The sequence below is a fragment of the Helianthus annuus genome, chromosome 11 (assembly GCF_002127325.2).
Source record: "Helianthus annuus cultivar XRQ/B chromosome 11, HanXRQr2.0-SUNRISE, whole genome shotgun sequence".
NCBI classification, from domain to species: domain Eukaryota; kingdom Viridiplantae; phylum Streptophyta; class Magnoliopsida; order Asterales; family Asteraceae; genus Helianthus; species Helianthus annuus.
In genome coordinates, this window is record NC_035443.2 from 131935886 (window position 1) to 131947407 (window position 11522).

The 11522-nt window shown below is 38.8% G+C and overlaps 1 long non-coding RNA gene across 3 annotated transcripts; it reads right to left on the minus strand.

Moving 5' to 3' along the window:
- Window positions 1-552: 552 nt before the first annotated feature.
- LOC110881032 lies at window positions 553-9114 on the minus strand. 3 transcript variants are annotated; one of them, XR_002559564.2, is made up of 4 exons: window positions 8981-9114; window positions 8400-8466; window positions 1513-1579; window positions 553-707 (listed from the first exon to the last, which is right to left on the minus strand). It is a non-coding gene; the product is annotated as an uncharacterized LOC110881032 (long non-coding RNA). The 3 variants fall into 3 exon arrangements; XR_002559566.2 differs by lacking the exons at window positions 8400-8466; window positions 8981-9114 and adding an exon at window positions 2094-2227; XR_002559565.2 differs by lacking the exons at window positions 553-707; window positions 1513-1579 and adding an exon at window positions 7440-7594.
- Between the last annotated feature and the right edge of the window lie 2408 nt (window positions 9115-11522).

Genomic DNA, 11522 nt, shown 5'->3' on the forward strand with positions numbered 1-11522 from the left:
GGGTCATCCATCTGATCAAGCAATTAAAATTTTTAAAGATAAATTGAATTTAGGAATTCCTGATTCTAGTATCCCTTGTGAAGTTTGTCAAAGAGCCAAACAACATAGGGAACTATTCCCTTTGAGTAATCATAAGTCTAGTAGCTTAGGAGATCTTGTACACTTTGATGTATGGGGCCCTTATAAGATTGCTAGCAGAGAAGGACATAAGTTTTTCTTAACAATAGTAGATGATGACTCAAGGGCAGTGTGGGTATGTTTAATGATGTCTAAACACGAAGTTTTTGAAAATATTGTTGATTTTGTAAATGTGATTAAAACCCAGTTTAAAAAGGACATAAAATGTTTCAGGAGTGATAATGGAACTGAGTTTATTAATAACCAAATGATTTTTTTGTAAACAAAAAGGTATTGTTCATCAGACGTCTTGTACATACTCTGTAAGACCCAGCTTATTTTACCAAATTTAATAACCTAAAAACCTTGCATTTAACGCCAAAATGACGACTTTACAAAAACTTTCATAGTTTAACCCAAAATTTACACAACCTTCGTGTATTGTTGTTACAAACCACATACAAGACAGTAACTACCATTAATTTACATAGTTTCTAACACAAAGTTTGGATGCGGAAGCGTTCTTAAAATGTGTGTGTTCGGTTCGATTCACTTGCTTGATCTTCATCCTTTTTCTTGGTACCTGAGAACTAACATTTAAAACAAGCATTAGTACTAACACTCTTGGTAATTATGTATTCGAATCAGGTCCGAACACGGATTCGAGAAAATGATCAAAACAACTTTTGTCAAACAGGGCTCCACCGTAATTTACGGTGTCACCGTAAATTACGGTGGCTTCTGGTCATTTGGGATCTACCGTAACACAGTAGAGACTCACCGTAAATAATTTCAGGCCACCGTAAATTACGGTACTACCGTAATTTACGGTAAACTCTGCACATCTCTTCCTTGTTTAAAATGCAGTTTTCTTGCTGATTCGCTATGAGTCGAAACAACACAATTTCGCATAAATTGCTGCGCGGCTGGGCTAGTACTTCATACTTGTTTTGGTTTATAACATTACTCAACTATTCTTGAGCGGGCATGCTTACGAAATCAACTTACACCCTAGATTACAAGACATAATATTTGGTTGTTTATACTATTTTCATGCATCGGATATGCACCTTAGCTCCTATATTAAGAACAAGATTTCTTAATTTGGGTATGGTGTTCGTTACACGGCATACTTATCATGTAATTCACGCATTGTGTAATAAGGTCATGCTTCATGCTTATTACCATAACTTGTTTGACCCGTTTGGGTGTTAAACTTACACACCATTTCGGATATGTAAGATTTCATGCATTTTCACTTGTTTTGACCCATTTACTTGTTTAAGGCACTAATCATATTCGTGACGTATTGGTAAATCTTGGTCGTCGTGTTTCAAAATTGACTACATAAAACTAACAATAAGGTATAATGTAACGAAACGATAAATTTCGTACCTTTAGAGCGCGCCTTTTCCTCGTGATTTCCCCTCGGCTTGTCCGCTAGAGGAACCGGACTCTTTGCCTAGAAAATTCAGTTTTCACAACATGTTTAGAACTCTTTTCATGACCATAATCACATCATTATGGACCATTATCAAATCTGCGTTTTTATCCAAATTTTAACATTTAAGTCCTCACTTAGGCATTTCTACAAACACCTAGCGGGTCAGATTTTTCCACCTTCATAAACAAGTTCGTGACTTTATGATTTGCCATCAAATTTCACTATAATAGCAATTTTGCATACAATTAGTATCAATATCACTGGAATTACTTCTTATAATGAAATTTATACTAGGATTACACTCAAAATCCTAATATTCATCATCAACTTACAAAACCCATAACTTAACATTTATGGATTCATGGAATTTTCCTGAATTAGGGCATGATTTCACCTATAGTTGTCTAGGTTTTAACCCTAGACACTATTTCATCTTTAATCTAACTAATTACTATCATGCATCAAATAAATTTCAGATTTTGCTAGATTCATGAGAATTTCAAGTAGTGAATTCTCACAAAATTTTACATACCTCTAGACCCTCTCGCGATGAGGAACACGATTCTAAGCTCGGATTTTGTTTTGGTTAGGATTTGAGCCTTCAATTTGCAAGAAATGGTGATGTTAGGGTTTTGGATATGGGGGTCGCCCCTTTTCTCTGCTTCTGTCGACCAGACCACCAATTTTTGGTGTGTTTTGTTTTGATTTTGTTACTATTAGTAATAAGAGTTTCATTTTTGACAAGTTTAGTCCCTTGACTACCATTTTCTCTAGTTTCAAGTATTTTAACCATAATATGAGTTATTTCTAGACTAGAACTTAACTAGGTTAAGTTCTTAATTGGTAATTTCTTGTTTATTAATTCCTTGAACTTTATAATATACGGGTTTACGTTTTTGGGGTGTTACAAGTCCACCCCCCTTAAAAGGGGTTTCGTCCCCGAAACCGAATTACGTACCAAATAATGTAGGGTAGAGACGCCGCATCTCCTCTTCGGATTCCCAAGTAGTGTCTGACCCTTTTCTGTGGTCCCACTTAACCTTGACTTGATTTATCACTTTGTTCCTCAAGCTTTTCTCTTTACGATCTAAAATCACAATCGGTTTCACTGCATAGTTGAGACTGTTATCCACCTCGATATCATCGTAGTGGACATGAGTGGTCTCGTCGGCCAAACATTTCCGGAGATGTGATACGTGAAATGTGTTATGAATCCCACTCAATTCTTCGGGTAATTCAAGTCGATAAGCTACCTTACCAACTCGTTCAATGATTCTAAATGGCCCAATGAATCTCGGGCTCAACTTTCCCCTTTTTCGGAATCTAATAATACCCTTCCATGGGGAAACCTTTAGCATGACCATATCGCCAACTTGGAACTCGATTGGCCTATTTCTTTTGTCTGCGTATGCCTTTTGTCGGTCTTGAGCCGCCTTTAAATGTGTCCGAACTATGTCAATTTTCGCATTTGTAGCTCGGATTACATCAGTTGGTGCTAGCCCTCGCGGGCCCACCTCTCCCCAACATACCGGAGTCCGACACTTTCTGCCATATAATAGCTCATACGGGGCCATTTTAATGCTCGCGTGATAGCTATTATTATACGCGAATTCGACCAAGGGTAAATGGACATCCCAACTACCCCCAAAGTCAATAATGCAAGCCCGTAGCATATCACCCAATGTTTGTATTGTTCTTTCGCTCTGCCCATCCGTTTGTGGATGGTAAGCAGTGCTAAGGAACAATTTGGTTCCCATCTGTTCTTGGAATTCATGCCAGAATTTCGAGGTAAACCGAGTATCTCTGTCTGATACAATGGATATCGGTACCCCATGCCTTGCTATGATTTCATTGGTGTATACCTCCGACATTTTCTCAGATGTATAGGTTTCACGAATCGGAATAAAGTGGGCGCTTTTAGTTAACCTATCCACGACCACCCAAATAGCGTCAAAACCACGACTTGTTTTAGGTAGTTTAGTCAATAGGTCCATCGTGATTTGCTCCCATTTCCAAACCGGAATTTCTAACGGTTGGAGCTTACCATACGGCTTTTGGTGTTCCGCTTTGACTTGTAGGCATGTCAAGCATTTTTCCACATATTTCACAGTGTCTCGCTTCATTCCGGGCCACCAATAGTTTTGCTTCAAGTCATGATACATTTTGGTCGCCCCCGGGTGAATGGAATAACGGGATTTATGAGCTTCATCAAGGAGAAGCTTCTTAACACCACATGTGTTGGGGACCCAGATTCTATTAAAACGAGTTCTTAGGCCGTGACTGCCCACTTCAAGGTCTTTAACTTGACCAATAATTCTTTCCTTTTTCCAGTTTTCCGCCTTTACAGCTTCATCTTGTGCTTCTCGAATTCGTTCTAGTAAACTTGAAGTCACAACCAGTTGCATTGATCGTACCCGTATCGGGGCATAATCTGTTTTGCGACTCAGCGCATCGGCAACTACATTGGCCTTACCGGGGTGGTAATGTATTTCGCAGTCATAGTCCTTGACGGTTTCTAACCACCGCCTTTGCCGCATGTTTAATTCCATCTGGTCGAAGAAATATTTCAAGCTTTTATGGTCGGTAAAGATTGTAAACTTTACTCCGTACAAGTAATGTCTCCATATCTTTAAGGCAAACACCACCGCCGCCAATTCTAAGTCGTGAACCGGATATTTATTTTCATGAATCTTCAATTGCCTCGAGGCATAGGCGATAACCTTGCCTCGTTGCATTAACACGCATCCGAGCCCCAATTGAGAAGCGTCCGAGTAAACCACCATGTCTTCAGTCCCTTCCGGTAAGGTCAGTACCGGAGCGTGGGTCAACTTTTCCTTGAGTGTTTGGAAAGCTTCCTCTTGCTTAATGCCCCACACAAACTTTTCCTCCTTACGAGTTAATTTGGTCAAGGGTAAGGCAATTTTGGAGAAATCCTGTATGAATCTCCGATAATATCCCGCAAGCCCTAAAAAGCTTCGGATTTCCGAGGGATTTCTTGGAGGGCTCCATTTTGTCACAGCTTCTATCTTTGACGGATCTACTAGTACTCCATCAGCACTAATAAGATGCCCAAGAAACTGTACTTCCCGTAACCAGAAAGCACACTTCGTGAATTTTGCATACAGCTCCTCTCGTCTAAGTGTGTCTAATATCTCCCGCAAATGACACACGTGCTCGGCTTCACTCTTTGAATATACCAGAATGTCGTCGATAAATACAATTACCGACTTATCTAGCATGGGTTTGCAAACCCGGTTCATGAGGTCCATGAAAGCCGCGGGCGCATTGGTCAATCCGAAAGGCATTACGAGGAATTCATAATGCCCGTACCTCGTACGGAAAGCCGTTTTGGGTACGTCCTCCTCCTTGACTTTCAATTGGTGATAACCGGATCGGAGATCAATTTTGGAAAACCAACTTGCTCCTTGCAGTTGGTCGAATAAATCGTCGATTCTTGGAAGTGGGTATCGATTCTTCACCGTGAGTTTGTTTAACTCCCGGTAATCGATACACATGCGCATACTGCCATCTTTCTTTTTCACGAATAAGACTGGTGCGCCCCACGGAGACACACTCGGTCGGATAAATCCCTTGTCAAGAAATTCCTGAATTTGAGACATCAATTCTTGTAACTCCGACGGTGCAAGTCGGTATGGCGCCTTGGCCACGGGTTTCGCGCCCGGAATCAACTCGATTCCGAACTCTACCTCCCGTTCTGGCGGTATCCCCGGTAGTTCTTCCGGAAACACGTCTTCATAATCTCGCACGACTGGTACATCCCCAATTTTGAGGAGTTCCTTTTCCGTTTCGCTCGCATATACCATAAAGGCCTTGCATCCATGTTTCATGAGTTTGCGAGCTTCTAGCATTGAGCATATCACCGGGTTACCTCCCTTTTCTCCATATATTGTAACTTGCTTTCCGCTAGGAGAAGTTAGTTTTATTTCCTTTCGGAAACAAACCACTTTTGCGTGGTAACAGGATAGCCAATCCATTCCCACTACCACTTGGAATTCTCCCATCGACATCGGGATCAAGTCTATTGCATATTCCTCGTCATCAATATTCATCGTGCAGTTTTTACATACATCACAGACAATAAAGCTTTTATTATTACCTATCTCTACCTCTAAAGGCATAGGCAATTTTGTTAGAACAAATGAGGGGTGTCGAATAAACCCATATGAAACAAAGGATTTATTCGCACCAGTATCAAATAACACACGTGCGGGAATTGAATTTATAGTGAATATACCTGAGACCACGTCAGGTTCGACCTTTGCTTCAGCAGCGGTCAATTGAAAGGATCTTGCTTTGGCTTTTGCGGCTTCACCTTTTGAATCTTGCCCTTCATTCTTTCCCGCCAATTCTGGGCACTCTGATCTTTTGTGACCCGTTCGGTAACAGTTATAACAAACGGTCACTTTTTCCGGGCATGATATAGCCATATGTCCCGTTTTTCGACATATAGGACATGGCTTATCCTTGAAGCGACATTCACCTTTGTGATTCTTGCCGCAGATTTTGCAACTTGGCGTACCGCTCTTTGCGTCTGATTTCTTTGATGTTTCATTCGTTCTTGCCTTCTTGGTAGGGCTTGGATTTATATCCTGTGCCCTTCGTTCACCCCGCTCTATACTCTTCTTCAACTCAATCTCCCTTTCCCGAGCAGCATTGACAATCTCGGTAAGGGTCTCATACTTTGAAGGGGTTATGAACTCCCTATATTCAGCGCTCAGCATGTTATGGTAGTAATAGACTTTCTGTTCTTCGTTCGTGATCAGATCATCACAGAACTTCATTTTGTCCATAAACACCCCCGTGATCTTGTCTATGGATTCACCCTTGTGTCTGAGTTGCATGAACTCTTCCTTAATCTTGTTTATAACCGCTTTGGGGCTATGGTGTTTAAGAAACGGCGTCTTAAACTCCTCCCACGTCATGGCCTTAGCCGCTTCGTTTCCAATCTCTTTCTTCTTGTTATCCCACCAATCCTTCGCTTGACCTCTTAATTGACCCGTACCATAAGCTACGTAGTCATTTTCATCACAATGTGTTCTCTCGAACACTCCCTCGATATCGCCTATCCATCGCTGACACACGATTGGATCAACTTCCCCATTATAGATAGGCGGTTTACAAGCTATGAATTCCTTGTATGAACAAGGTTTTCGTTCCCCGGATTTTTCCTTTGCTAGATTTGAATTATCTTCCAGCTTCTTGATTCTTTCTTCTACCACTGATAAAACCGTATTTTGGATTTTATCAATGAAATTCGACAAGCTGTTTTCGATCGCCTTTCCAACTTCTTCGGCAATCACTATTCTCATCTGTTCGGTGACTCTTGGCACCGCATCTCCGTCACCTCCGCTTGCCATCTTTGATACTGAAATGTTTACATATATCGTTAAACATTTCATTTGTAATACATGTTTTACTTGTTTTGATTTGATCAAGCTCGCAACTTGACTCAATCATTCTTGTCTCATGCTTTTCTCGTGTTTGAGTGTGCTTACACACTCTTGATTCTATTATTCTTGTTTCATGCTTTTCTCGTGTTTGAGTGTGCTTACACACTCTTGATTCTATTATTCTTGTTTCATGCTTTTCTCGTGTTTGAGTGTGCTTACACACTCTTTTCCATGTATATTCGTTTGTGAATTATTTCTATACTTCTAAATTCTACTTAAGCAATAACTCTTACCGGATGTTGATCAAGCTTGAACCGAACACTTATTGGCAACCTTAAGCTCTGATTACCAACTTGTAAGACCCAGCTTATTTTACCAAATTTAATAACCTAAAAACCTTGCATTTAACGCCAAAATGACGACTTTACAAAAACTTTCATAGTTTAACCCAAAATTTACACAACCTTCGTGTATTGTTGTTACAAACCACATACAAGACAGTAACTACCATTAATTTACATAGTTTCTAACACAAAGTTTGGATGCGGAAGCGTTCTTAAAATGTGTGTGTTCGGTTCGATTCACTTGCTTGATCTTCATCCTTTTTCTTGGTACCTGAGAACTAACATTTAAAACAAGCATTAGTACTAACACTCTTGGTAATTATGTATTCGAATCAGGTCCGAACACGGATTCGAGAAAATGATCAAAACAACTTTTGTCAAACAGGGCTCCACCGTAATTTACGGTGTCACCGTAAATTACGGTGGCTTCTGGTCATTTGGGATCTACCGTAACACAGTAGAGACTCACCGTAAATAATTTCAGGCCACCGTAAATTACGGTACTACCGTAATTTACGGTAAACTCTGCACATCTCTTCCTTGTTTAAAATGCAGTTTTCTTGCTGATTCGCTATGAGTCGAAACAACACAATTTCGCATAAATTGCTGCGCGGCTGGGCTAGTACTTCATACTTGTTTTGGTTTATAACATTACTCAACTATTCTTGAGCGGGCATGCTTACGAAATCAACTTACACCCTAGATTACAAGACATAATATTTGGTTGTTTATACTATTTTCATGCATCGGATATGCACCTTAGCTCCTATATTAAGAACAAGATTTCTTAATTTGGGTATGGTGTTCGTTACACGGCATACTTATCATGTAATTCACGCATTGTGTAATAAGGTCATGCTTCATGCTTATTACCATAACTTGTTTGACCCGTTTGGGTGTTAAACTTACACACCATTTCGGATATGTAAGATTTCATGCATTTTCACTTGTTTTGACCCATTTACTTGTTTAAGGCACTAATCATATTCGTGACGTATTGGTAAATCTTGGTCGTCGTGTTTCAAAATTGACTACATAAAACTAACAATAAGGTATAATGTAACGAAACGATAAATCTCGTACCTTTAGAGCGCGCCTTTTCCTCGTGATTTCCCCTCGGCTTGTCCGCTAGAGGAACCGGACTCTTTGCCTAGAAAATTCAGTTTTCACAACATGTTTAGAACTCTTTTCATGACCATAATCACATCATTATGGACCATTATCAAATCTGCGTTTTTATCCAAATTTTAACATTTAAGTCCTCACTTAGGCATTTCTACAAACACCTAGCGGGTCAGATTTTTCCACCTTCATAAACAAGTTCGTGACTTTATGATTTGCCATCAAATTTCACTATAATAGCAATTTTGCATACAATTAGTATCAATATCACTGGAATTACTTCTTATAATGAAATTTATACTAGGATTACACTCAAAATCCTAATATTCATCATCAACTTACAAAACCCATAACTTAACATTTATGGATTCATGGAATTTTCCTGAATTAGGGCATGATTTCACCTATAGTTGTCTAGGTTTTAACCCTAGACACTATTTCATCTTTAATCTAACTAATTACTATCATGCATCAAATAAATTTCAGATTTTGCTAGATTCATGAGAATTTCAAGTAGTGAATTCTCACAAAATTTTACATACCTCTAGACCCTCTCGCGATGAGGAACACGATTCTAAGCTCGGATTTTGTTTTGGTTAGGATTTGAGCCTTCAATTTGCAAGAAATGGTGATGTTAGGGTTTTGGATATGGGGGTCGCCCCTTTTCTCTGCTTCTGTCGACCAGACCACCAATTTTTGGTGTGTTTTGTTTTGATTTTGTTACTATTAGTAATAAGAGTTTCATTTTTGACAAGTTTAGTCCCTTGACTACCATTTTCTCTAGTTTCAAGTATTTTAACCATAATATGAGTTATTTCTAGACTAGAACTTAACTAGGTTAAGTTCTTAATTGGTAATTTCTTGTTTATTAATTCCTTGAACTTTATAATATACGGGTTTACGTTTTTGGGGTGTTACATACTCACCCCAACAGAATGGGATAGTTGAAAGGAAGCACAAACATTTATTGAATGTTGCTAGGGCATAGTTATTTCAGAGTTTTTTACCTGCTAGATTTTGGTCAGAATATGTGTTGAACTCCTTATGAGTTGGTGTATGGTTTTGAACCTTTCCTAAATCACTTAAAATTGTTTGGGTGTTTGTGTTTTTGTACTGTGTTGAATGAAACTAATAAGCTCAATAGTCATGCTGAGAAATGTGTCTTTATTGGGTATTCCAACGTGAAAAAAAAGGTATAAAGTGTACAGTTTGGATATCAGAAGTGTATTTTTTCTAAAATGTTAAGTTTTTTGAAACTCTATTTCCTTTTGTGGATAAAAATATTTTACAACAAGTAATTGAAAATGTTTTTAGTGATGTAAATAGTTTGAAATTTTTTTACACGTAAGAGAACACAGAACCACAACAATTTGAAAATCCTAATGATGAAGGAAGGATCTAAGTGTAACAAGGACACAGGAAATATTAGGTGATAAGGATACTGATACTGCTGACAGTGCTTTTAATAAGCAGTCCAGCGTGAGGGAACATGTCTTTGATAGGGTTGATTTTGTGATACCTGTTATTGAAGAACAAAACAATATCTCAGGGAAATATTAGTGAGGAAGTAGTTGAACCAAACCAACTAAGAAGGTCTTCTAGAAGCTCTACTTTGCCTAGAAACCTTAGTGACTTTATAGTGGAAGGGAAAGTAAAAGTATGGTCTAGAAAGAGTAGTAAATTACTCTAATATTTCAGTAGAACATAAATGCTTTATTGTTGTTTAAGATAAGTGTCATGAGCCAAAAAACTTTAATGAAGCTTGTGATGTTCCAAATTGGATATCTACTATGAATGAAGAAATTGAGGCTATTCGTAGGGATAATACTTGGGATCTTGTGGAGTTACCTCCTGGTAAGTCTATTGTAGGATGCAATTGGATATATAAAATAAAGTATAAGTCGATTAGCGAGATAGAGAGGTTTAAGACTAGACTTGTGGCCAAAGGTTATAGTCAAAAACAAGGAATTAACTTTGATGAAACTTTTTCACCGGTTGTTAAACTAGTTACCATTAGGTGTATAATGTAACAACCCGCACGTTCGTGCATTGTTACTACTCGTTATACTCGTTACGCCTAGCACCAGAGATTCGGATCATAATGTAGCTATATCGCATACATCGCTATTTCGCAGTATTTTCGCATATTACGCATAATTTATCGCTATAACACATCACATCGCACGTACTAACACTCACGATGACATTGAGTGAGGCCCTATTCTACCCTCCTCGATAGCCGTGATGTGTCGCAACGCAACGCATATTCGAAACGCGCAACTCAATTAATGCAACACAGACCTTGAAATGTGGATATTTATACGATCCTTTGTGACTAATTATAATAAATATATGAAGGTGGGTACAAGGATGCATAACCAAACTATCGCAAAGCTTAACGAACAAAACGAAGCATCAAAACGCAATTCGCCGGAGACCACCGATCGAGTGACTGATCAATCGGATGGCCAACTGATCGGATTGCCACCCGATCGGATTGCCACCCAATCGGACAGCCACCCGATCGGACAGTCACCCGATCCGTTGCACTCCATGTCACACCCTGACTTTTGCGGAAGCGTGATTATGGTGTGACTTTCTTAATATCATTGCATTCAATCATAACATCAACTATATGATAAAACCAAAGGATTGTCATCCATGAAATAAGTTTTAAAAAAACATAACAACATCGTTTTAAAACGTAGACTTAGAATTCAAGTTTTACAAATCATACAAATGGTTTATAAGTTCATTAAAGACTCGTAAAAAAGATACTAAATAACGCCAAGGTTTGGATGACGTGTCTCGTCCAGGAATAAGACACACTAACCAAACTCAAAGACCGTGGATGATATCTTTATTTTTACGCAGCATAAAAGCTTCCAACGCCCGCGAGATCCACTTACAAATTCCCTGAAATACATGTAGTTGAAAAACATCAACAAAAGTTGAGCGAGTTCATGTGTTTGTTTGTGTGTATGTATAAACCTTTGAAAATGTTGTGAGTATGTATGTAAGTCCCTAGTATGTATCAATAAGGAAAAAGAGATCACCAATGGGTTGCAAAGCCACTGGTATGTG